At 43.5% G+C, this 27,810-nt stretch overlaps 1 protein-coding gene across 1 annotated transcript in view; it reads right to left on the bottom strand.

Annotated features, from left to right (window-relative positions):
• Positions 1 to 12,140, bottom strand: part of ZNF652 (zinc finger protein 652) — a 66,330-nt gene extending 54,190 nt beyond the window's left edge. Inside the window, exon 1 of the mRNA XM_053262800.1 lies at positions 11,503 to 12,140. The gene's annotated coding sequence lies outside the window, so the exon portion shown is untranslated. The remainder of the gene's footprint in view (positions 1 to 11,502) is intronic.
• Between the last annotated feature and the right edge of the window lie 15,670 nt (positions 12,141 to 27,810).

The raw sequence follows: 27,810 nt of genomic DNA, 5'->3' as shown, positions 1-27,810 counted from the left end.
CTTTGCTTTTCAGAAGCCAAATGCAGAAGATGCAGCCAGCCCCTTGCTGGAAAAAAGTGTGTTTCTCTGGAGAGATATGTTCGTTTTCCCCTGGGGAAAATTTGTTTCTGTTCTTTGAGGGAAATGATTGGCATCTCCCTCCTTAAGCATGCTAACCAGATAGCCAGGGTGATTTCAGTAGTCTTCTAAATCATTAATAGCTTTCTTCAAGTCTTCCAGACACTTTATCCAGAGAAAGTCTTTATATAAAGAAGTTAAGAGGGTTACCTGATGGCACTTCACTGTGATATGCCAAAAACCTGACCTGCTTCTGAGATGAGTCAATTTGGGTTGCTCACACAGGTTTGCAGATGCAGTGGGGTTGCACATACCCCAATGTTCAACTGGTTAACATAAAATCTACAAAGAGCTATGAGTTAAATAACCAGTTCTGATAGTTCACAAGGAAGGCTCTCGTGATGAAACACACGATTACAATTTTGGTTTGTAAAGGAGCACCTTACCTTTACTATTTGTAGGGAAAGAATGGCAGTTCAGCCCCCAAATAGCAAAGCAAAACCATTTTGGTGAGAAAGCAGCAAAGCAAGAGGTCTTGAGACAGTTCTTTAGTATTGATGAACTTCAAGGATTTATTTAAAGAAAAGGTTACAAAAAAATTCTTACAAAGGTTACAAAAAAGCCTGCAGCTTAATTACAGCTGTAGCTCATGGCTGGAGAGACCAAAACCAACAGCCACCTCTGGAGACAAAATTGAGATTAACACTGGAAGTACTAAGAGGGGAGGAGTCCAGCACTTTCACCCATGACCTAAACCACCACCCCCAGTGGTCACTATGAGACAGTACAGCTGAGAGCTGATGCTGCCAGGGTCCTAGTCAGCGTTCCCTCTAAGGTGTACACACGTGCCTGCATTCATAAGTTTTTTTTAATGTCCACTCAGTTAATTTTAGATCCCCGCTCAGGCTGAATCAGGTAGGCCCCATTCTGAATGCATGTATGCACACACTGCCTTGATACTCCTTCCCAGAACAAAACTCATTCCGCACACAGATAAAAAAAGATTAGAGAGAACATTGGTCCTAGCTCCAACACTATTTATTCCTCAAGAGGTACTGAAAGGAATAAGCATTTATTTTATTACAAATCTAGGAATTATCTTGTGTGTTCAGCCTCTATGCTTTTCCCCTTATAAGACATGGAAGAAGCAGGTTCTGGCCTAAGCCATCTATGGCCATAATTTGCTTACAGTATTACAAAAGCATTTTGTGGGGTCTCTTTGACCCCAAGAGCAGTAAGTACATGGTACTTTTATTTCTCCATGCAATACAATACAGATTGTCAATATCCTAATATCCATATTTGTGAAAAGTACATTTTTAGACAATATAAGGAGAGGTGGTATTGGCGGCGAAACGAAATACCACAGGGCACTTAACCTCATTAAGGTTGATTCTGACCTGGAAAATGGAGTTGCAGAACACTGAACATAAAGTTTATTTTCCCCCCTTCTCAAGTGGGGTAAGATCCATTCCAATTTTGACTGAAGGTTACAGTTATAGTAATCCAGTTTGTTCCCAGTTCCTCAAATATAAGGATTAGTGAAGGAATTTAAACCTACATGAAAGGGATTAATTATATATCTGAGTTGAGCAACAATAGATCAAAGAAGAACAAGCAAGCAAGTTATACATGCTGACTAGTTTTCTATTAAGGGACTGGAATGCTGACGTATTTAAGATAGGCATTTCTGTAGAGTCAGGAAAATTTTAGACAAAGTGGTGTACATTAAGTTAGATGGCAGATACCTCAACCTGATTTTGGGCAGCTTACAAGCAGAGCTGTGGTAAGGTTTTGAATTAGGACTCAAGCTCCTTGGAATTACTCTTCATGTAAAGCCCTTTGTGATCTGTTTTGATGCTTTATGCTGTGTCTATGCTATAGGTTTAACTAGAAATAATCTGAGATTTTAATAGCAGCTTTGTCTCAAGTTTTTACTATAACATGTGAAAAGGCCCTAAGAAATACTGCCCCTCCCAAACTTCACGGGGTACTGAAAATGTTTGTGTACCCTCAGGAGAGAGCAGAAACATCATCCAGTCTAGGGAGCTTGTCATCAGCTCCTACAGAGTCCAGCACTGGCCTGTAAGTACTACTGGTACAGTCACTCTCTGACCTTCCCAAAGGTGTGTGCCCTTAGGGGAAGGCTGAAGAAGCACTCAGGCAAGGGAGCTCTGGTCCTCAACTCCTGAGAAAACCATCCACAGTCTCAGGCCTGCTTTTAAATCTTTTGTAACATGCTTGATTATTTTTAATACTGTAGACCACCTTGGGTGCCTTAATCAAGGCAGAAAAGCAGTATATATAGTAAGTAAATAAATACATGTAGCACAAATTAAAGTTAGGAGGATTCTGTGTCATCTTACACTAACATTGATTGATTTGATTAAGTGCCATCAAGTCGGTGTCAACTCTTAGCGACCACATAGATTTTCTCCAGGATGATCTGTCTTCAACTTGGTCTTTAAGGTCTATCAGTGGTGCATCCATTGCTGTCATAATCAAGTGCATCCATCTTGCTGCTGGTCGTCCTCTTCTTCACTTTCCTTCAACTTTCCCCAGCGTTATGGACTTCTCAAGGTAGTCACTAACATAGCTGGCCCAATAAAAGTGAATACTCAAACCATTTTGGGATCCTATCACATATAATAAAACCCTAAGGTACCTGCGTCCGTGTCTCTTGCAGGTGTTCTGCGCAGGCTTGGCACACGCGGACGCAGCAACGGAACCTACGCACACAACTGCGTGCCCCTTGCAGGTGTTCTGCGCATGCGTGGCGCGCGCGGACGCAGCAATGGCAACTACGCACACAACTGCATGCATGCGTAGTTACCGTTTCTGCGTCGTAGGTCTGCGTAGCAACCCGTTAAATCTGCAAACATTTCTACACAACTCTTCTAGTGCCCGTTAATGTAACGGGCTTAATGTCTAGTATATATATAAAATATGCAACTATAACATATGAAACTATTCTCCCAGTTGAGATTTATACAGTTTAGATATTTTAAACAGCTGTTCAAAGAGTATCTGACTCCCAAATTAAAACAGAAGAGAAACACATTCTTTCACAAAAAGAAGTCCAAGTTTTTACTATACTCTTAGATTTAATGACAAGATTTCATAAATCCAAAAAGAAATATATTCATGTGACATGCCATATTGATTTTTTAAAGAAGTTGTTCTGGTAACAACTCATCTGCCTACTTTCCTTACAAAATAATCTTAATTGATAATTACCATCCCAAGTAAGCCCACTTCAGCCTTAAACAGTCACATTCCATCATCTTGAATTGGGGGGATGACATCATCACTAACTACTCCACTGATGTGTCCCTATGGGTCACTCACAACTGTACCAAATTTGCTTCAAATCGGTTAGGCAGTCCACTAGTCCACATATGCCTCAAATGTTCATGTGTCTGCCATCTTGAATCACGATGGATGATATCATTACAAACTACACCCTTGAGCCATCCCCATGTGTCCCTACACCTGTAGCAAATTTGTTTCAAATCAGATGGTTTACAAATTAGTCTCTTTGCACCTCAAACATTTACGCGTCTGCCATCTTGAATGGGTATGGATTACATCACTACACACTAGGCCATTGAGGTGTCCCTATGTGTCACTCACTACAACTGTACCAAGTTTAGTTCAAATCAGTTAGGTGGTCCACAAATTAGCCCACTTGCACCTCAAGTATTCACACATCTACCACCTTGAATTGGAGTAAATATTACAAACTACGCCCCTGAGGTGCCCCCATGTGTCTCTACAACTGTACCAGATTTGGTCCAAATTGGCTCCCACTTGCACCTCAAATATTCACACGTCTGACATCTTGAATCAAGCTGGATAACATCACAAGCTACACTGTGGAGGTGTCTCTACAACTGTATCCAATTTGTTTCATATTGGTTCCGGCATTGTAAAGTTGATAGGGACACACACATACACACAATATGTCGGGTGATCTTAAAAGCTTACTTTCCATAAATTTCCTAAAAATTAAGCGACATGTCTTATATTTTGATAATTTACAGTCTAATCTTTTTTTTCTATTTCCCAGTCAATTATATAATCCTTAAGATGGGACAGACTGATCAGCATCTCAACTGTTATAATTCTGTATGCATCTCATAATATGCAGCATGAAACTTAAGACTACAATGGTTCATAGTCCATAAGGATTTTCTACTAGACCAGCACTTGCCAATCCAAGGCACCAGGAAGTGATGGTGCCTAGAAATTTAACTGTAGCACCTAGGACCTAGACAGATATGTAAATAAAATCTCTGTTTATCCCAGACAGCCCTGTTTCTATTTTAAATATGATACTTATAAAGAGAACACTAACTGGTAGTGATTTGCTCAAAAGGGGGGGGGGATTTCTCCAGTTTATTCTTCCTTGTCTGATCACCTTGAAGCAATTCTTATCACTAGTAAATGGGCAGATGGCTGTTCCAAGGTGAGCATACTATATTTTCTGAATGTAATCGTGTGCAAAATCTTCATTATAATGTTGGTCACTACAGAAACTATTTCGCTCAACAGTCTTTGAGCAGGGGCAGGGTAACCTCACAAACACATAAGGCTCTATTAATCTAAATAATTTCCGATTTGCCTTTATAGATTAAATATTTGTGTGCTTAATGAAGTTGCAAACACTGGATTTGTGCTTTGTTGGATGGAAGATTTACCGAATAAAGTTTCCAGTTAGCCTCAAAATACATGAAAATGCATATAGTGGAAACGAGAGTAGCCGTTTCTGGAGACTGACTCCTTCACACCCCAGACCTGAGCCTGAACTGGCTCCTAACTTAGGGGGCAGGCCCACAGATTTCATCTACACTGCTATAAGTGCTCATCAGGTGCTAGGCTTATCTCACCTGAATTGAGACAGCTGAAGAATGCTGGCCACTGAAGTCAAAATTAAGCTTCAGGGACCAGCTTGCACTGCTTTCTAAACCCAAACTCTTCACCCTCCACAAGTATGTATTCACCCAACATCCAGCCCTAAACACATTGCAGCAGCAAGAGTGGCATATCCTCATCTCCCTCAAGTTGCTGGGGTATATCTCATACAGCAAAAAGCAGTATGCAAGTATTAGCCACAGACATCCAAGGAGAGGAATGCTTTGAAACTGAGTTTTAAAGTGAATAGAAGTATCAGGCCAACAAGTCTCCCCCTTGCCAATAAATGTTTTGATATCCAAAACAAGCTCAACTGGTCTTAGTTCCTGAAGCAGCCATGGAGGGAGAGATGCTTCCTTTGAGACCAAAGTATTTTCTGTTCTATGCTCTCCCCATTACCCAAATCCAACCACCCTTCATGACAGCTGAAGGCTCCAGTCAATCTATGGTCTGCCTTCAAAGTGATCAAACAATGGGGCATGGGATGAAGGAAGGAGATTCCTCTTCTCCAGTCACAAGTGTGCTGAATGATCAAGACACACACAGTGTGAGAGACAACATGGAAGGTGACCACTGAAAGAGACAAGAAGGGTGTTAAGTATTCATGGGAAAATAACAGATGGAGAACCAAGACATGGCGAGTGGGAAACACAGTAGAGAGTTAAGAGGAAGAGATGTGAATACCTTCTTTCCAATGTACAGTATATGTGTATGTACAGAGTGCATGCACAAATACCTGTGTGGGTTGATTTAAAATAAAACTGCACATTTAGTAACTGGTTGCTATAACAATTCACACATATTGGTTTACAATTCAATAGAGTCTTTATACAACCTAAGAGCATAATGCAAAACCTTTGGTCATGCAGCACACATGCACTGCAGAACTATATCTACTTCAAGATAAGAGATTACTACTGGATCTGTCCACATGCAAGAATACGAAGTAACATCCTTGATATTACTTATAAAAGATATTAATAAGTCTAGAGCTAGAACTACATTTCTATACACAGTAAACAACTGAACAATTATTACAATGAATAAAGTGGGACTTATATGCATACTTGCGTAGGGTTGGGTTGTAAGTATCCAGAACTTTATGGGTCAGACAGCTACTCTAAATGACATGGAAATTAAGTGTTCATGCTAATGGTTAGCAGAATTATAAAAATTCATAAATTGGGAACTGAACACATTGCAGAACTCCAGATATTGCACAAATAAAAAAAATGAGTACAAGATATGTATTCTGTGGGTGAAACTGGCTATATACAAGATGGGGTATATCGTGAGGTCACTCCTGAGGTCAGACATCCCCTCCCCACAGGTGAATTTTATACAGAAAAATAGCCTTTTAGGCAATCTGTTTGATAATGGTCACAATTCAGCTTTAAGAGATAAGCATACATCTTGAATTTATTTGTAGTATATTCACATTTCATTCTAATAAAGCTCACTTTCATATTTATATAGACATTTACAATAACTGAAATTTTAAGATGTAAAAATCCAAACATTTTTAAAAATATCAATTTTTATTGGCCTTAGCATCTGCATATGTATATGTACGGGAGAGTGGCATGGGAGGAGACAAGAAAGGTATAGGAGCATGCCAAAGTTCTCTCTAATCTTTTTCATCTGTGTGCAGAATGAGTTTTGTTCTGGGTGACAGTATCAAGGCAGTGTGTGTGTGCACATGCATTCAGAGTGGGACTTTCCTGATTAAACCTGAGTGGGATCTTAAATTAACTGAGTGGATATACAAAATGCGTGAGCATGCACACCTTAGAGGGAACACTGGTCAGTGTGCTTGTTTTTAAGTGTATCTGCACGTGGATATACAAGATGAAGGGGAAGGGGTGAAAACTAAGAAAATTTTTCCAACTCTACCCAGCCCCTTTGGTAATTGTTTGTGGGTCCTCCCTTTATTTTAAAACTATAAGAGCACCAGAAACTTTACTATAACTTACAGCATTTATGTATGCAATGGTGATTCAACTACACAAATTTAAATTACTCCATAATGGAATTTGGAGTGCAAAAAATTGGGAAGTGTAATCCTACCTCATAGTTTACATAAAACAAAAAACGGAGTGCCTTAGCCGGATCTGGTGATGAAACAGAGAAACAGTTTTCTCAGATTGCTAATAATTATACTATGCACATGTATGCTCCTGTTCCTCCTGGGTTCTCTGAGTTGGGGTCAACAGATGCAATACAATGCACAGTTGAAATCAATAAAGTGCACATAACCACACTAGACTGCAACCATTGCATTTATGAGGTACTGAAGTTCAACAATTCCATCTTCATTTATGATGACCTCATCATAACACACTGAATATTAATTTCACAAGGGAGACTCCAAAGCTACGTATGTTGGATACAAGGACAAGTCAAATTGAAGACCAGCCATAAATCAATCTATACCACTACTGCATTTAATTCAGGCAATTACCAACATGGGCCACTGCCAGTCCTGGATTAAAGCCACATTTCAGCAGCGAGGCGGGATGAGAATCAAAAAGAACTGGCACACAACACATTATGTGCACTCCATATATTCAACTTTTACATCCCCTGTTCCTTATTTTAAATTGCTGGTGCTTTATAAAGTCCATGAAACTCAACGGAAACTCAAATGAAGGGCAAGAAAGAAAGGAAAGGAAAGGAAGGATTGTGCAGTCAAGTCATTGTCGACTCCTGGCAACCACAGAGCCATGTGGTTTTCTTGGTAGAATACAGGAGTGGCTTACCATTGCCTTCTCCCACACAATATGAGATGATGCCTTTCAGCACCTTCCTATATCGCTGCTGCCTGATATAGGAGTTTCCCATATTCTGGGAAACACCAGTGGGGATCTGATGAACCAACAGGCTCCTGCTCTCTAAGCAGGTTGCTTCCCCGCTACACCATTAGGTGGCTCTGAAGGGCAAAAACTATGCTGTAATAGATTAACAGGAAACATCTCAAAGAATAATCAATATACTCTTAACTGCAGGTGCTATCAAAAATATTCCCAGGACCAAAAGCTGCACACAATCCTGTCCTAGACAATCCCAAGCATGCACTTCTATTACTTATATTAGAAGTATTTTTAGTAGTGAGCATCCCTAATACAAAGTATACAACTTTTTAACACACCTGTCCTTTCATTTCCCCCATCCCACAAAACAACCTGACACTAAAAAATTCCAGACCAGGAAACAATATGGATAAAACCACTATGGTACTTAATCTCATTCCCAACTAAATTCTTCAGTTTGCAAGATATAAATTCATTTCACAAAAGCAATATCATTTCATCCAAGTCAATGCATCCTGCCTGCAGAATGTATCCATTGTAGAAGTTGAATCAATGCAGCTCATTCTAACCAAGGAGTCAATATATCCCAAAAATCTTCCTATGCTCATGTTTTGCCAATCCCAGGCTACTGCACTAAGTGCAACCTTGGTCTATCCTGGTTTGCATTTGAATGGGAGACTACATGTGTGAGCACTGTAAGATATTTATCCTGGGGTACGGGGCCACTCTGGAAAGAGCATCTGCATGCATGTATGCAGAAGGTTCCAATTCCCCTCCAAAATAGGGCTGAGATATGGTGGGGGGAGTGAAAGCCTGCAACGCTGAAGAAGCCTCTGCCAGTCTGTGCAGACAATACTGAGCTAGATGGACCAATGGTCTGAGTTGATACCGTGTTTCCCTGAAAATAAGACAGTGTCTTATATTAATTTTAGCCCCCAAAAATGCACTAGGGCAATTAGCAGTACATCAGAAATTACTGCTAGGTCTTACTTTCGGGGAAACAGGGTATAAGGGAGCTTCCTGTGTTCCAGCTGCTGATGTGGTGAACACTTTTTCCCCCATAGGAAGACCTGGCACACCTGGGCAATATTCAGAAGCCAATATAATTCTTTGCTTTGACAGAGGTGGATCCATCTGCACCTTCTTTCTCCACTTCATTTAAGGTATACCCTGCTCTGACACAAAAACCAATTGCCATCCTGTAGTCTCTCATCCATCTCTCCAAGTCTTTCACTCCCACAACCATCTCTCACCACTCACATGGTACAGACACCTGTACAGCTGTCACTCCTCCATACAACAGTATTACAAGAGTAATAATTGGCAAGAGTAGCACTACCTATACACCCACTGACCTGAAGGCATTCTTCACACACCTCACATAATACTACCACTACCAACAGGGTATGATCAGTGCAAGCATTTTCTACTGCAGCAAGTAATACATTTCCACTAGTGCAATCTGATCTGGTGCAACATGTAATGCCACTCTCCATAGTACTATTCTCCAAGTACTATTTTGATCCACACCATTGTATATTAAAACTGTTGCATACCTTTCCTAGGTGTTCAGCTGATGAATTGGGACTAAGCAAGTTTTGCAATTCCACTTCCCACATAAACATGAAGCTCAGAACACCAAGGAAGAGAGCAGAAAAAGGCAACTTGGCTACATCCAGATGAACTAGTCCCCAAGATTGTCACACACTTAAGTATGCACTCACACACATGCACGCACCCCTCCACTGCCCACACCAATCAACATTACCCTCCTTCTGCCAAATCTTACTGCCAGTCACCATGAGAGTTATGATCAGCAGAACATGATACTACCAAGTCTGAATATACACACACACAACTTATCTAGGTGTAACATCCCTGTCCCATTTCAAGTAGTACAACCCTCCCTTGTAGAATACACAGTTAATTGTATTCCTCAGTAATGCTTTTGAGTTAAACTCCTCCTGATCCTTATCTCCAAAAGTATAACTGCTGCAAACAGGTCCCCCACCCCACCCCCGGACAGTACAGAGCAACTTCATAATATGCATGCCATTCAGCAACCATGAAACAAACTCACCTGGATATATTTCTTGCACCAGGTATATCAAGGGGAGTGAATGTTCACCTTAATCAACAACATTGCTCCAAGTACTACCTAATCTCCTGTGCATCTTTTTCATATGAGTGAAACCATTCCCTTTGTGTCTTCTGCCTTAGTTCAGGAATCACTGTCTTGCTTCCCACTGCAAATCTCCAGAGTCAAGTCCCTGAATCTACTCCCCTCAAAAGACAGTGGTGCAGCAATATTAGTATCCAGAACTTGCCAAATGCAACATTCTAACAGTTTTCCAATCTATAGTCACCGAACAGTATTTTTAAAATATGGAGCATTTTAAAGGTTACATCTGAAATAAAGGCATTGGGCATTTTTCTATGAAAAGAGCTGTTGGGGCAGGGTGTTGGATATAGAGCCAAGAAGGCATTTTAACTTTCATAGGTCCTTTCATGCTATTTGAATTAATCTCAGTCATCCAAAAGGATAGCACAAGGCCATCTTTTATGAGTACCAGCAGTTGCTGTAAGAATTTACATGCCAGGTTTCAACCAGGCAAAGTCAAAAATAAGTTTATTTACAGTCTTTAGGCATCTGCAGTAAATTTGCAGAACCAGAGGCTGTGTGACCATCTGAGATATTTTAACCCTGGTTTTAACTATAGTACACATTAATAAAACATTTATTTAAAATTATAATCAGCAGTCATGACGTTGCTTTGAAAGGTAATCGTATACCTATAATCTAACCCTCCAACACTGGAAATATGACTTAACACTTCCCACAACACCACACTGCGCCATTCTTACATCACACTAGTCAGGAAGCCTACCTTGCTTGATGGGATCCTGAAATTAGGAAAGAACTTAATATAAGTATGTATCAAGTATGACCCTCCCCACCATTTCTAATTTCATACACAGTTAAATATCACAATCTCAAGAATGTATGGGATGGTGCAACTCATCCTCCAACCATCTACACTTAACAGGTGCAAAACTAAATTATTTTCACCTGCACCCCTCTCCTCAAACAGCTTCCCTCTCAACTCTACATACATACATGCATATGAACCAGCTCAAATTCTGCACAGTTTTTCTCCGTTAAAGGCAGAAGCTTGACTTTGAAGAAGCTTTTGGCACAGTCAAGCAGAGGCACAATTCCATTATTGCTTTGGCTTCCATTCCCTTTGGGACAACATATAAGGAATGTGTACACATGTGGCTTGGAAGCCACACACACACTTCAAACAACCAAGTTCCCACCTGCTCAGCTGGACTAACAAGCTCTTTTTACTTTACTCAACATATGACCGTGACAAAAAATGTTGCTTCCCACCACAATAGTTTGAAAGAGGGAGAGAGCAGGGTGTGGGTGTATGTGTTTTGTGGCCTCCAGCTTGTCTGAAAGCTTTGTTTCCTAATCTGAAAACTTGGCAATTTTATCCCAACTGTATGGGGAATCCTAGCAGACACTTCAGCCGGAGATAAAAGATACTTTGCACACGTTCAGAGACACGCTTTCCTATTGTTTCTCATGCTCCAGGTTTGCGTCATGGCAACTCAAAAGAATATAAATCAACAAACAGGGGAGGTTCCGGGGCTGATCCAGCTAAGCACTACCTGCCCCCTCGCCAGCTGGGCCTCTCTCCCCGCACGCACTCACCGAGGACGGGACCCTCCTGTGCCGCCGCCGCCGCTGCTCCACCGCCATCGCCGCCTCCTCCACCGCCTCCTTCGCCGCCGCCGCCTCCTCCTCCTTCACCCGCACCGCGGTCCATGCCTGAGGAGGGGAGGGGGGAAGGCGGAGGGTGACCAAGGCCCTCCTTCCTTCCTACCCTCCCCTCGCGCAGGTCCCCCCCTCCGCCGCCGCCTCCTGAGGACCAGGCCTAGGCCCTTCAGCCTCCGCAGCTGCCTTCACCGCCGCTCTCTCTCTCTCTCTGTCGCGCGCCCTCCCCTCAGCCGCCGCAGGGCTACGTGGCCGCCGCCGCAGCCAACCAAGTGAAGCAGGCAGTCAGCCTCGCGACGACACCTCCCTCCCCCCACCCCCCTGGCTTTTCCTTGAGCTTCGCTCGCTGGCTCGTCGCGAGAAAATCACAAACGCGCTTGCGCGCAGGACCTCACGCGAGAACGCGCGGGGCTTTCCTTGGCTTCCTTTTCCAGGGAAGTCTCTACTTCTCTCCCTTTCGCCGCTCCATTTCCTGCGCGCGCATAGGCGCGAGACCCCCAACCTGAGCGCTCCTTAAAAAGCCTAGCCAACCGTCTCTCTCTCCCACTCCCCTCCCACACTCACTCACTCATCCACCCACCTCTCCCCTGGCGTGAGAAAGGAAGAGTTGGTTGGTAGGTAGGCTAGTTAGGTCGCGCGTGCGTGGTAGAAATTAACGTCTTCGGTTCGGGCTCGTGCGCATCTCTCTTCGTTTCTCACCTGAGGTGGGAGGCGGAGAAAGAACACAACAAAACAAGAAAGTGCGGGAGAAAACATATACGCATGCGCGCGAAGAGAAGACCCGTTGTATTTTAGCTGCATGACTAGACTCCGCAGGAGAGTAATAAAGTAATAATAACACGACTTTTCAAAACGACTTCCCCCAGCTTGTTATTGGTTCCTAATGGCATAAACCAGATCGGTCTGGAATAAAAAACCTTATGAAATGATTCACCCTAATCAATGAAGACAAATATAAACTCGCAGTTATCAAAATGAAGCAAGCAACGCTGACTTGATGTAAGGTTGCAATTTATACAATTTAAAATTGTGCAGCCTAATTGGGCATCACAATTGGCACACAGAATAATAAATTACCTATCATCATGCTGGAGATGTTCTGAATTGAATGCTTATTGTGTGCAACTTTTATTATGGCCATGTAAATTTGCTTATTCATTTTTGGGAGGAAGTTATTAAGTATATATAATTGGCTTTAAAAGTGATGATATACTTTATAAGGCAGCTTCATATATTCCTATGAGATATTTATTTTTTAAATACAGTATGTAGGCATACCCCTGCTAATGTGGCAGCTCTGTGAGAGTTTGTGAGCAGAAGCACCTGATTGGGCAGTGGGGATTCCATATGCAGATAGGGGGAGGGGCCTGTGGCACCATAGTGACTGGGCAATGGGGATTCCATATGCAGATAGGGAGGAGGAGCCTGTGATGGTTAAGATCAGTTGGAATGAAACTGTTACTGGTTGGAAGATGTCCTTGACTGTAGAGGAGAGGAATATATATATACTAGCCGACCCCCACACAGAGCATCTGTGTGCTCTTTGGGGCAAGCTACCTCTCCCCCCACCACACGTGCCCCAGTCCTCTCCCCCCACCACACCTGCCACCACCACCCATGCTGCCGGGCCGCCCCCGCCGCTGCTGCACCACCATCACCGGGCCACCGCGGTCGCGGTCGGCCCGAGAGTGCTGCCGCCACTGTGGCCGGCCCCAGAGTGCCACCGCTGCCAAGCCCGCCCCCGCGGCCAGGCCCGCCGCCTCGCCTCCGCACCCGGGCCCGCCTGGCTCCCCGGCCATGGCCGCCGCCTGGCATAATTCTCCTGGGTGTGCGCCAAGACCAATCAGGCGCCCCTGTAGCCCAGCCAATCAGCTGGGCTGCCGGGACGCATTTTTCCTGGGCACACCCAGAAGAAATATATATATAGATGGAGAGTGGGCAGGGGTCTTCAAAGAGATTCATCCTGAGGGAGGAAAGAGCCCCTTCAGGAAAAAAAGTCTGTTGTGTTAATTAGATGAGGAAACAAGATGAACAAGATCTGTTAACTCAGGAAGGGAGAGAGAAAGAGAGAGAAAAAGAAGGGAGGGGAAGAAAAACACTGGGGAAGAGTGAGTGGAGGGGAGAGAAAGAGAGAAAAAGAAGGGAGGGGAAGAGAGAGAGAAGGAAGGGTGAGGGATGGGCCCCAGCCTGGTCAGTGGCCTGAGGGGAATGAGTGGCCATGGCAGTGCAGCAAGGAAGGGCCCAGTCAACCACCGCTGTTGTTTGGGGCTACCAAGGCCATTGCGGGGCGGGGGGGAAGCAGTCAGGCAAGGGACAGGCCCGGGTCTGTTAGCGGCCTGAGGGGAATGAGCGGCCATGGCAGTGGCAGCAGTGAGGAAGGGCCTGGTCAACCACTGCTGCTGCTCCTGTGAGGAGGAGCAAGGTGTGGGTGGGGAGGTTTCTGGGGATAGGGGGCTGCAACTTGGCCAATAGGTGCCAGCAATGTTGCAGCCGTGACCAAGAGGGGTGAGGGAGATGGAATAAAGGGATGGAGGAATGACCAAGAGGGGTGAGGTGGATGGAAGCAACGGGATGGAGGAGGACGAGCAGGAGTGCGGCTCAGGAGAGGGGGGCTCCGGGGTGAGGAGAGCAATCAAGTACTAGTGCACAGATGCTCTGGGTGGGTTGAGCTAGTATTACTTATTACTGAAGCACTCTAAAAACAGTATAGTTGTAAGCCTCTTTTTAAAGAAGAACCATCTTTTGTTGCCAGAAAATGTTCGTGGGCGACAGGCAACATAGAGAATGTCCCAAGACAAAGTATGATTTGTCTGGCAACTATAAAAACTCTCCTTTGAGCCCAAAGTTATGGGATATAACCAAAAGGGCATGTATAAAGGAGAAATTATTTCCTGCATTGGTAAGCACATTGGCACTTTGCTCTGCAAAAAGAGTCTTATACATAGGGACACCTCAATGGTATAATTTGTGATGATGTCATCTGCCCTGATTCAAGATGGCAGATGTGTGAATGTTTAAGGCTGTAAGGGGTTAACTTGTGAGGATGGTAATTATCAATTAAGATTAGAGTGAAAGTAAAGTAGGCAGATTAGTTCTGACCAGAACAACTTGTTTCACTTTTGTTGTGAGGCATCATGCCAAGAAGTCAGGATAGAAATCTATTAAATCCATTTCCTCAGTGGCAGTTGTTCCCAGCCAAGTCAGCAGAGCAGGCCTTTGTGCATCAATTCTCCTTCAGCCAGATGGACTGCTGCGGAGGAAAAGTTTATAGTTTTTTAAATAGTTTTAAAATTTTTAATTCTGGGTTTAAAATGTTTTAAATGATTTTAATTGTTAATTGATTTGATGTTTTAAATGATTCTAATTGTAAACCGCCCAGAGACACACGTTTTGGGCAGTATAAAAATATGTTAAGTAAATAAATAAAATAAAAAGTTCTGGGACAGGGAGAGCCAAACAGCAAAAGGATCCAGCTGAACTGGTGGTGTTTAAGATTTTATAAGTGATTTTGAACTTTTTTTGTTCTTTAGGTTGGTCTACAATGCTTTAAGTAGTATGCAATAGGAAATCATATATATAATTTGAAAAAATAAATGATCATCATACCCAGTATTAGGCGATTATGTTTCCGGAGCAGAGGGTATGGTTCCAGAGCCTCATCACCTTTAGTTTTCACTCGATGAAAAAGGTTACAATACACCAAGTGTTGTTTTTCACAGGGCCCATATAAGCGCCTTCCAAGTACTTGGGAATAACTCCTGAATTATATAGACACTTTTTAGGTGGCAAAGACATTACAATTTGACTTTTCCAGGCAATGTGTGGTGTAGCATAAGGATCCCCAGCCTTGAGTCCCTAGATGTTGTTGGACTACAACTCCCATCACCCCCCAGCCACAATTATCAAAGGATGGGGCCGTAGCTTGGTGGTAGAACATCTGCTTTGCATGTAGAAGGCCCCAGGTAGGGCTGCAAAAAGACTCCTGCCTGAAACCATGGAGAGTGGTTCCAGTCAGTGTAAACAATACTGAGATAGATGGACCAATGGTCTGACTTGTTATAAGGCAGCTTCTTATGTCCCTATGTTCATTGGTCAGCTAGGAGGGCTCTTTTGCATATCCCCCCATGGGATGAGGCTTGGTTGGTGGAAGCTAGGAAAGGGGGTCTTCTCCTCTTAACTGAAAACAGACCAAATGCTATTGTGACTGACGAACATAGGAGCTGTTGTCCAACAACATCTGGGACCCAAGGTTGGGAAGCCCTGGTGTAGTGAAGTGATATTTTGAATGCTCTGACTGACATGTACAGATCACATCTCATTGCACCCTGAAAAAATATACATAAAATTGGTTGTTGATCTTGAAATGTGTTTCAATCAGTGTCCTTCCTCAGCAACTTACAGTATATTTTCAAGGAGACATGACTCTTTAAAACCAACATCCAGATCTGCATTACGACATCTAGTTATTCTTTCACCAGTGGATAGCTGTTCAACACAGATTGCTTGTCCTTCCTGATGTCCCTCTGCTCACCATTCCAATATGAAAGCTTACATGTGCTCCATTTTAAAGGTTTGCAAGATGCTTTGAGGAATAGAAGATGCTTTTCTTATTTAGGGCACGTGGGGAGCCGGTTTTGCAGTAAGGTAAAGTGTACCATCAAGTCGATTTCGAGTCCTGGCATCCATAGAGCCCTGTGTTTTCTTTGGTAGAATACAGGAGGGGGTTACCATTGCTTCCTTCCATGTAGTATGAGATGATGCCTTTCAGCATCTTCCTATATCACTGCTGCCCGATATAGGTGTTTTCTATAATATGGGAAACATACCAGAGGTGATGCAAACCAGCAACCTTCCGCTTGTTAGTCAAGCATTTCCCCACTGTGCCGCTTAAGGCGTAGCAAGCATGAATTATCCCCTTTGCTAAGCAGGATTCATGTTAGTTTGCATTTTAGTGAGTGATTCCATGTGAGTGCTGCCTGCTGTAAGATATTCCCCCTTAGAGGATGGGGCTGTAGTTCAGTGGTAGAGCATCTGCTTTCATGCAGAATTTCCCAGATTCAATCCCTGGCATCTCCAAGTCGGGATGAAAAAAAAAGACTCCTGCCTGAAGAAAAGCTTGGAGAGCTGCTGTAACGTAGTATAGACAATACAGAGCTAGATGGACTAATGGTCTGACTTGGAATCAGGGCCGTAGCTAGGGGAGAGGGGCCCCATGTTTGCCCCTCTCTCCAGCAGTCCCTTGGAGTGAGAGAGATAATGAAGAAAATAGGGAGGGGTGTTGCTGGTGGCCTGGGGTTCTTTGAACCCCTTGGCTCAATTATAGCTACACCCCTTCTTAGTATGACTTCCTATGTTCATATGTTCTCCAGTTCTCATACATATAACTAGTGCAGGGGGGAAAGCAGCTCCTCATCCAGTGTGCGGATGTGTGCTTTAAAATGTGTGGTGCAATGCAGTCTGTTGAGAAGAGTGTACAATTTGATACTAAGAAAGTATGCACTGGAACCCTTTTTAAAAAGGATACACTAGGAGATTGGAGTTCACTGTGAGCCCCAAATGCCATCACATGTTCAAAGTGTCCCATGGGCAATTATGCAGTTCCTGTTCTCACAAGGCTGTTTCGGTTGTCTGCAATTCCCCCCCCCCCACACACTTTGATCTCCATTTTGACATGAAAGGACATGTCATCTGGGCAGAGAAAGAAAGGAAAACACACCTGTCCTTGTACTGCAGCAGTTTGCCAACACACAAAGCGACACGCCTGCCTCTGAGCTGCAGATCTTAGCCACTCTGTGATTTCCCGGTTCTCTCCTTGGCTCTGGAGGCTGCAGATGCCTAATCCACCCTGCATCCCTTCCAGGCACCCTCACCCCAGAATATTTCTCATGGCATTTTTCTCCCCAGGCATCCTGGCCAAGATCTCAACAGATATCCTCCCTTCTACATCCTCCCTGTGGTTTCACTTGGCGTCGGCTCCGATCTTCAGTTCTTGTCCTAAATTGCTGTGTAAAAAGTTGTCTGCCAAGCAAACAGCTATCCTGTTCCAGAAACAAGTGCTGGTGGTGAGGGAGTTTCTGAATGAACAAAACTTGACTTAACCTCTGATTAATATCTACATATATTTATTAAGGTGCATTGTTAATAAAAATATTATTCTAAAAGGAGGGTTGTCTCCAAAGCAAGTTAGTTATAGATTTGCAAACAGGGCAGAGGCATCTTGCATGTGGTGAGTCCCTTATTGAACTGGAAAAGGTGCAGAAGAGAGCAACCAAGATGATCAGGGGCCTAGAGCACCTGTTTAGTTTAGAAAAAAGACGACTGCGGGGAGACATGATATAAGTCTATAAAATAATGCATGGAGTGGAGAAAGTGCATAGAGAGAAATTCTTCTCCCTCTCCCATAACACTAGAACCAGGGGTCATCCCATTAAATTGATTGTGAGGAAATTTAGGACCAACAAATGGAAGTACTTTCCCCACACAATGCATAATCAACTTGTGGGATTCTCTGCCACGAGATGTGTTGACAGCCAACAACCTGGATGGCTTTAAGAGGGGTTTGGATAACTTCATGGGGGAGAGGTCTATTAATGGCTACTAGTTGGAGGGCTATAGGCCGCCTCTGAGTACCGGTTGCAGGGGAGTAACAGCAGGAGAGGGCATGCCCTCAACTTCTGCCTGTAGGCTTCTAGCAGCATCTGGTCTTGTGGTAGCAAGCATGACTTGTCCCCCATAGCTAAGCAGGGTCTGCCTTGGTTGCATCTGGATGGGAGACTTGATGTGTGAGCACTGCAAGAGATTCCCCTCAGGGGATGAAGCTGCTCTGGGAAGAGCATAAGGTTTCAAGTTCCCTCCCTGGCTTCTCCAAGATAGGGCTGAGAAAGATTCCTGCCTGCAACCTTAGAGAAGCCGCTGCCAGTCTGTGAAGACAATACTGAGCTAGATAGACCAATGGCCTGACTCAGTATATGGCAGCTTCCTATGTTCACTATGTGAAACAGGATGCTGGACTAGATGGGCCTTGGGCCTGATCCAGCAGGGCTGTTCTTATACTTAACAGGGGAAGAGTAACTGTCCCTACTCAGCCCAGCATAGGCTAGCATCTCTCCAGTAGCGGTTGCTGGGTATCTCCCTTGTGCTTCTTTTTGGGTTGTGCACCCTTTGGCAACAGGGAACTATCTTCTTCTTCTTCCTACGTAAACTGCTCTGATTTTTTAAAAAGTGATATATAAATGTTCCTAAATAAAAAAGTAAATATTCCTAAATTATGACAATGTCACATTGAAGTTAATGGGGATTAAGTTAGCCACAACTTACTTGCCTCATTGATTTAAGTGATGCTTAGTCACAACTAAACTTCTTGGGATACAACTTGGAGAGTCTAGAGATTAGGTAAAAGACAGATTTGGCATTATCTTTAGTATTGTGTCTTGTCACTGTTTCTGAGATTGTGGATGATGCACACCATTTGCTTATGTGTTTGTTGTGGATATAAGAATAAAACCAGCCCTTCTTTCCTTCAGCCATCTGAATCAGCTCTGGCCTAGAAACCGATGACCTTACCTGTAACCTTTTCACCTGAAACTTCATGCTTGTGTTTTTCAAGACGTTTCTCCGATTGAAGTTATTGAAGTTCCTCAAACATAAGGATTAGGGTAGGTAGGTATGTATAGCTACACGAAAGGGGTTAATTATATATCTGAGTTGGAGTAACAATAGAACAAAAGGATAAAAACAAGGCTCTACTTGACAGCCTGTTTTCAGTTAAGAGGAGAAGGCCTCTTCCTCCATTTCTACTAACCAAGCCTGTGGTAGGACATGCAAAAGAGCCTTCCCAGCTGACTGCAAAGGACGCAATCCTTAAGGCAGGGGTTCTCAGACTTGGGTCTGCTGATGGTGTGGAGTGGGACTACAACTCCCACCATTCCCAGTCACAATTGATTACTGCCAATGGGGGGTATGATGGGAGTTGTAGTGCAACAACATCTGGGGACCCAAGTCTGAGAACTCTTGCTTTAAGGCAGGCAGTCCTAACTTTGGTTTAACAAGTAAACCCCTTCTGTCACAAACCTTCAGCTCAGGTACCCCACAGAGATTTTGTAATAAAAATTATATTTTTTGTAATTAAATGTTACAGTTATAAGACAGGCTAACAGCCATACTAAGTTAGTTATGAGCACTCCCACTGAAATTATAGGTACTAGTTTCATTAATTCCTGGTCTTGTGGTAGCAAGCATGAATTGTCCCCTTTGCGAAGCAGGATCAATCCTGGATTACATTTGAATGGGAGACGTGTGAGCACTGTAAAATATTCCCTTTGGGATGGGGCTGCTCTGGGAAAAGCATCTGCATGCTCAGAAGCAGAGGGAGGCTGGCGGTGGCCCATGTTCTGCTGCTGCTGCAGCCCCCCTGGCCCTGCCCCCCAATATCAGATGCAGGGGGCTGGCTAGCCACACTCCCACATGGGACATCAGGCGCAGGGGTGTGGTCTCCCTCCTAAATGGGGGCACGTGGAGAGACGTGCACATGTGCATGGACTATTTCTGCTTACTTCCTGTCCAGGGAGAGGACAAAGTGGCAGGGAGGTTTGCTGCTGTCCCTCTGGACCGGTTTTTAAGTGAGCGGCACCGGCAGGGGAAATGCAGTGGGGCAGGGGTGTTAAGTGCACCCTCCCCCACCCTTCAAGTTATCCTCCCGCCAGTTCTGTGCACATCCCTGTTTCTTGGTCCAGGCCAGCTTTTAAGTGAAGCTTTAGTTTCTTGCATTCTAGTCTTGGAGTAGAGGCAAGGCTAACAAACGCTCAGAAACAAGAGCATTGAAAAGCAGTCTGCTCTTGCCTCTCTGTACATAATATCTATTTCATTAAACTATGAATATTCCTGATTCCACTCCACTGCCTTATCCTTGCACATACCGCTTTACCTTGGATTCTACACCTTGCACCTGAAAATGAACTGAAAGCCCATGAAGTTGGGATAGAAACAGAGTAATATGGCCCATACCACTGGCTCCAGTTAAAAGCTTTAGAGCTGCACTTTGGATTAGCTAGAGTTTCCAAACACTCTTTAAAGGCAGCCCCATATACTATGTTGCACTGATTCTGTCTCAATGTAAAGGAGTGTGGAGAAAGGCATGGATAGTCCCCTTTGATAAGCAGGGTTTACCTTAGTTTGCACTTGGTGACATGCGAGTGTTGTCTGCTATAAGATATTCCCCTTAGAAGATGGGGCCATAGCTCAGGTTCAGTCCTGGGAATCTCCAGGCAGGGATGGGAAAGACAGCTGCCTGAAACCATGGAGAAGCTGTTGTCAGTCAGTGTAGAAACTATACTGAGCTAGGTAGACCAATGGTCTGACAGTATAGGCAGCTTCCTATTTTCTTATGTCTAAGCCATGTGTAACAATGGGCAGAGCCACTTTTTTCAGAAATGAGTGCAGCTGATGCACCTGCCAAAGTTGAGCAAAAGATGCTCTTGGCTACCACCTCCACTTCAGAGTCCCAAAGTAGTATAAGATCCAGAAATACTCCCAAATTTTTGAAGGGGAACGCTACCCTATCCAAAACAGTCCAAGTCCCTATCACATCTGCTGCTTTACTGACTAGGAGCATTTCTGCCTTAAGTTTCAGGGGGTTTTGCCCATGTCCAGTCTATTACCAATTTCAAACAATGATTCATAGGCTCCAATATAGTCCTTATTATTTATTTTAGTGCCTCTGAAGACTCTCTACATGCCAAATCATGTTGGGCATATTACATTCCTATCTACAATTTTTAAATTTTATTTTGAGTCTTCATCACTGTAGCGGATTACCAGTCTTTATCTCAGAGCAAGCCCACGTGAGGGGAAGAAAAATGCTGAACCATCCCCTCCATGCTTTCTGAGCAAAGGCTTCTCCCAAAACTTTCCTTTAATCTTGGTAGGATCTAGGCTGCCCTTTCCCCCCACTGCCACCCAATTAATTGACAGAGTTTACCACCACTACCTCGCCCGGGCTTGAGTGGAATCCCAGGGAAACTCTCCTTTTCCTACTGGAAAAGAATACAAAAACTTTCCACGTGCAAGCTTACACGTGGTGAGAAAACCGGTAGTTGCTGAACATATGAATATATATTGCATCAGAGAAACCTCCTTCAGCCCCCCCCCCATTTCCTGAGTCAAAAATCCACTCAGAAAGGCCTTTTAAAATTGCAAAGAACAAAACAACAACAACAACAACACCCGTTATTCAAATGCTACAGATTGCATTGGTCTGAGGCTCTCTCAACTTTTAGTTACAGGTAAAAATATTCAGTGATTACAAGAATACTTCAAAAAGCACCCCAGATTATATTGGGGTGGTACAATTTAAAAATCGTGGTTACTCAGTTGCAAAGAACATGAATGTGAGTAAATATGAAAGCACCTTTAAAAGCTTACAGACAGACAATCCAAGAACAAGATCAGAGATTTACAAAGCACACAAAAGCAATATACGTTTCTAATGCAAAATCTGACTAACAAACTGTTCCCTAGGCTAAACTTCCAGAAGCCAAAGTCCTGGTGTCCTTTGTCTTGAACTCACCAATTCCTAGATGAGGATTCAAGTTTCCTGCTCTCCTGTCTTTCAAGGAGCTGCAGAGGTCCTTCCATGAGAGAAATCTCCAAGCTAGCTTTTGACCATGAGGGAGCAAAACTCCATTGCTCCTCACATAGCCTTTCTGCCTGTCCTTCCCTCACCTTCAGCCTAGCGTCTTCCAACAAAGAAGCTCTTCCTTCTCTTTCACAGTTATGGCTCTCTCGGTCCCACCCACTTGGTGTGCTGATTGGCTGAACTCTGGAGTTCACCGGCCTGTCAGTTAGAACAGGGTTCACTTCCAGTTAACTTTTTAGGGGAGAGGAGGAGCTGGTCAGTGACTGATCACTATAGTAACTTCACATCCCCATTTTGGTTTCCATTGAAGTTTCTGCCCCTGCCATTTCAGAAGTTGGGATGGAGTCTGACTGCATAGGGAGTATCTGCCTTCCTCTTACTACATCTTGATCTGTCCTCCTTTCTTACTGAAAGACACTGCAGACACATTTCTAAACTAACTAGATTTATTCAGGACTGTAAGAGTGATGGCCCTTTTTAAAGCTTATCTGCATATGGTTGTGAGAAGGCTTGATGCTTAGTTCTGACAAGACAGTAGTGTTGATAGTGAGTAGGACCTAGAGATGAGGCAAAAGTGGTTTTACTCCTGTAGGATGAGATCAATCACATTTCCCTTGAGAGGCTCAGTACTCAGACAGACCTGTCCCTTCCCTCACTGCTTAGTGGTGTAGCTTGATGTGGCAGAAAAACTTTTGAGAGGTTAGTTCAAAAAGAAATGCAGAAAGTCTCAGGTTCAGTCCCTGGCATTGGATAGCTGTGTGACAGACTCCTGCCTGTAACCTTTCCATCAGTGTAAACAGTACAGAGCTAGGTGGACCAGTGGTCTGTCTCATTGTAAGGTAGTTTTCTATTGGGGATGAGGCCATAGCTCAGTGGTAGAACATCTGCTTTGCATGCAGAAGGTTCCAGGTTCGATCTCTGGCATCTCCAGATAGGCAGGAGTCTGTCTCAGCACGTAAACCTTGGAGAAGTTGCTGCCAGTCAGTATAGACAACATTAAACTAGATGGACCAATGGTCTGACTTGGTACAAGGTTGCTCCCTATGTTCCTAAGGTCACCAGTTGTCGGCTTAGCATCATTGTCTCACTTAAGGCTTAACAGCAAAACCAGTGGGCAACATTACATACCACCACAAACATGGCATTGCATAAAACAGTAACTTAAAAGAAAAATAAATGGTTGAGAATTTTGTATCAATCCACTGGGTGGAAGCTAAGTCCTGGCATGTGAGATGTCATCTAAAACATGGATTCTCAACGTGTGGGTCCCCAGATGTAATTGGACTTCAACTCCCATAATTCCCAACCAAAGGCCACTGGGGCTGGGAATTTTGGGAGTTGAAGTCCAATAACATCTGGGGACCTACACGTTGAGAAACTCTGATCTAAAATAAATGCTAATGTATGTCTTCAAAGCAACCATTGATAGGTTCCTTAACATTACAAACCAGTCAAGATGCACACCAAGCCATGACTAAGCACTATTGAAATAAAAAGACAAGTTAGTCCAAAACTAACTTGTCCTATTAATTTCAAGGGGACTTGGGTCTTGATCCTGCCCAATGTATAAGATAAGAACTAAAGCTATAGAGAAAGGGCTGAGGAAATGAGAGCCAAGACAACAGCAGATCTAAGTGTTATTTGGGAATTAATTATTCTGCTAAGTAATTTAATATCAGTACCTCATCAGGAAGAAGCATGTAACCACACCTGTCAGCTGGAACAGGATGACAACAGTCAAGACTGCTGTGCAAGCACTGAAGCTGGGAGCTGGAACAGAATGATTTCATTTCAACAGAGCATTTCTACCCTTCAGGGATGTGGAGGAAAGCCTGAGTGTCTGGTAAAAGTCACAGGAACTTTTGGCCAGCAATCAGAGGTGGAGCTCAAACTCTCTGTATAGCTCCTTGTTTCATCTGCAGGGATCCAGTTAGTCTGTCCCTGCCTCTTTGGCCCACCTACAGGTGAAACTCGGAAAATTAGAATATCGTGCAAAAGTCCATTAATTTCAGTAATGCAAATTAAAAGGAGAAACTGATATATGAGACAGACCCATTACATGCAAAGCAAGATAAGTCAAGCCTTAATTTGTTATAATTGTGATGATCATGGCGTACAGCTCATGAAAACCCCAAATCCACAATCTCAGAAAATTAGAATATTACATGGAACCAAGACGACAAGGATTGAAGAATAGAACAATGTTGGACCTCTGAAAAGTATACAGTGTACTGTGCTTGATTGGCCAGCAAACTCGCCTGACCTGACCCCATAGAGAATCTATGGGGCATTGCCAAGAGAAGGATGAGAGACATGAGACCAAACAATGCAGAATTGCTGAAGGCCGCTAATGAAGCATCCTGGTCTTCCATAATACCCCATCAGTGCCACAGGCTGATAGCATCCATGCCACGCCGCACTGAGGCAGTAATTGCTGCAAAAGGGGCCCAGACCAAGTACTGAATACATATGCATGCTTATACTTTTCAGAGGTCCGATATTGTTCTATTCTTCAATCCTTGTCTTCTTGGTTCCATGTAATATTCTAATTTTCTGAGATTGTGGATTTGGGGTTTTCATGAGCTGTACGCCATGATCATCACAATTATAACAAATTAAGGCTTGACTTATCTCGCTTTGCATGTAATGGGTCTGTCTCATATATCAGTTTCACCTTTTAATTTGCATTACTGAAATTAATGGATTTTTGCACGATATTCTAATTTTCCGAGTTTCACCTGTATTTGCACTGTGCCAAAAGCAGTAAGAGAATTACTAGCTTCTGGAAGTCAAATGCCCACCAATGCAGATATATGCAAACCAATTTTCATTTGAGTCCAATTATATTACCTTGAATCCAATTATAACTGAGTCCAATTATATTTGAGCTTCCTTATAACTGAATCCAATTATATTTGAGCTTCCTTATCACAGAGTGGGGGTGGGTGGGGATATTTTGCTTAGCAGAGGATGTTATACAAAGACAATGAAAGTCTTGTGGATTTAGTTTTCAGCAAACCATTAAGAATTAGGGCACACGCTATTTGGTACTGTACCCAGCTGCTGAAAGAGGTAGGAGGAAAACCCCTCCTCCTGTTTATTTATTTAATTTATTGAATGCATATACTGCCTAATATTGAAATCTCTAGGTGGTGTACAGAATTAAAACATAATAGAATTTAAAATTTTGGTCTCAGTTGAAGGCCTTGGAAAATAGGTATGTCTTCAGGGTCCTTCTTAAAACAATCAGAGGAGATGCTCTCTTATTTCAGTAGGCCGCAAGTTCCAAAGCCCTGAGGTAGCCACAAAGCCCAGTCCCGAGTTGGCAGCAACCATAGCTGGACCTCTCCAGATGATCTTAATAGGTGACAGGGTTCACGACAGAGAAGGTGCTTATCACAGAAAGAACCACTGACCTTGTTTTCCCCTCGCAGATGATCAAATATCAGGAGTGCGTACAGCTCACAAACTAGGGGTAGGAGGCATCTCCTACTAGTAATCATTGTGTGAATCACCCTAGTGTGTGGCAATTTAGTATCCTTGATAAGGTAGGTTAGACAAGACTCCATGGATAGACCTGTTCAAAGCTACTTAGTGAGCTTTGTAGCTGTGGGGATTTGAACCCAGAACCTAATGGTCCAAATCTAGCATTTTATCATCTCACATTGGCTCTCAAGTAGGACCCCCCACTTAAGCATTTTGGGAATATGACCTGCTTTATTTCCTCCCCTCACTTTTTGGGGCATAGTTATGCATTCACATACAGATGAAACATGTTATTGTTCCAGTATCATCCAAAGTTGTTATAGGTTTCTCCGAAGTGCACTCCTGCATGGAAATGTAACTTTTGTTGTGATGTTTGTAGTTGTCATATTCCAGGCACAAGGTAGCGAGGCAGCATTCCCACCGTTAAACATTTAGTGCAAGCTACAGAACACCCACCAGCTAATTTCCCCACTATTCCATACTTCCAACACACAACACATTCTAGCCAGTCCAATATAATTCCCCCTTATGTTCCTTTCAAGAATTTCTAAACTCATGATCTGATCCAGGAAAGGAGCACAGAATGAGAAAAGTCATATTGCCAGCATGGTGTAGTGGTTAGAGTGCTGGACTAGGACCAGGGAGACCCGAGTTCAAATCCCTATTGAGCGATGATACTAGCTGGGTGACTCTGGGCCAGTCACTTCTCTCTCAGCCTAGCCTACTTCACAGGGGTGTTGTGAAAGAGAAACTTAAGTATGTAGTACACCGCTCTGGGCTCCTTAGAGGAAGAGTGGGATATAAATATAATAATAATACTGAATCCAGAGTTCTTCCATCTGTGCAGGACTCTGCACAACTTCTTTTTCAATATATATATTTTGCTGCCCCAATGGCCTTTGGTTGGGGATTATGGGAGTTGAAGTCCAACATCATCTGGGGACCCAAAGTTGAGAACCCCTGCACTAGTGCTTGAGCAAATGTTCACAGAGCAGTAATTCATCTTCTCCTTCCACTCTTGGTTCTTTGAATCCAAGCCACTATGTTTGCATATTTTTTAATTAATATATTCCTGGTTCCCAAGCTATGACATGTTAAATTGTAGTTTGAATAATTTGATAAAAGGAAAGACCTCTAAGCACCTATTATGACCCATCCTACACAATAAATGGCTTGCATGCCTAGGCTTCATGTAGCATAGCATAGCCACTCCTAAATTACAACATGCACAGTGATATCACATGAAAGCTAGAGGTGAGAGTCAACTGTTTCCTCACAACAAAGGCAAGACAAATTGGTTAGCTTGGGCAACTCCATGGGAAAGGAGAGCTGGTCTTGTGGTAGCAAGCATGACTTGTCCCCTTAGCTAAGCAGGGTCCACCCTGGATGCATATGAATTGGAGACTAGAAGTGTGAGCGCTGCAAGATATTCCCCACAGGGGATGGAGCCGCTCTGGGAAGAGCAGAAGGTTCCAAGTTCCCTCTCTGGCTTCTCCAAGATAGGGCTGAGAGAGATTCCTGCCTGCAACCTTGGAGAAGCTGCTGCCAGTCTGTGAAGACAATACTGAGCTAGATAGACCAATGGTCTGACTCAGTGTATGGCAGCTTCCTATGTTCCTAACAAGTGCACAACAAATATTGGAATAAAGTCACTAATGTTGGGTCCAATCCACAACAATCAGGTTTCTAGACCTTATGAGATTCAGAAGCCAAAATGGGATTGATGAGTTTTACTGGTTAGGTGCAAGCCTTCTCAACTCAGCCCCTGATTGACCATGCACTCCTGAGAACTACCAATTGCCCTCCCACCTTTTGATGAAAAATGCAAGGTGTGCCAAAAGCAAACGAGAGCCATAAATGTTAATGTCTTATTAAATACAAATCAGTGGCTGACACTCCCCACAGTACTCTGACAACGGAGCCCCCTGGGACACATTCCTGTAAGTCAATAGTCCTTTAGGAGAGAGGGGAAAAGTAGTGAAAATCACTCTCCCCCAACCCCCTTGCTGCTGCTGGGCTGCAGAAGGAGGAAGAAATTTAACTGTTTTCCAGGCTTTTTGCACCTTTGCAGGGCTCCTTCTGTTGTTGGAGCACTGCGGGGCATGTCACCCACTGTACTTAATAAG

The sequence above is a fragment of the Hemicordylus capensis genome, chromosome 6, assembly GCF_027244095.1.
Source record: "Hemicordylus capensis ecotype Gifberg chromosome 6, rHemCap1.1.pri, whole genome shotgun sequence".
Taxonomy (NCBI): Eukaryota; Metazoa; Chordata; class Lepidosauria; order Squamata; family Cordylidae; genus Hemicordylus; species Hemicordylus capensis.
The sequence above is the reverse complement of the archived record's forward strand: the minus strand, read 5'-3'. Positions and strand labels throughout refer to the sequence as shown.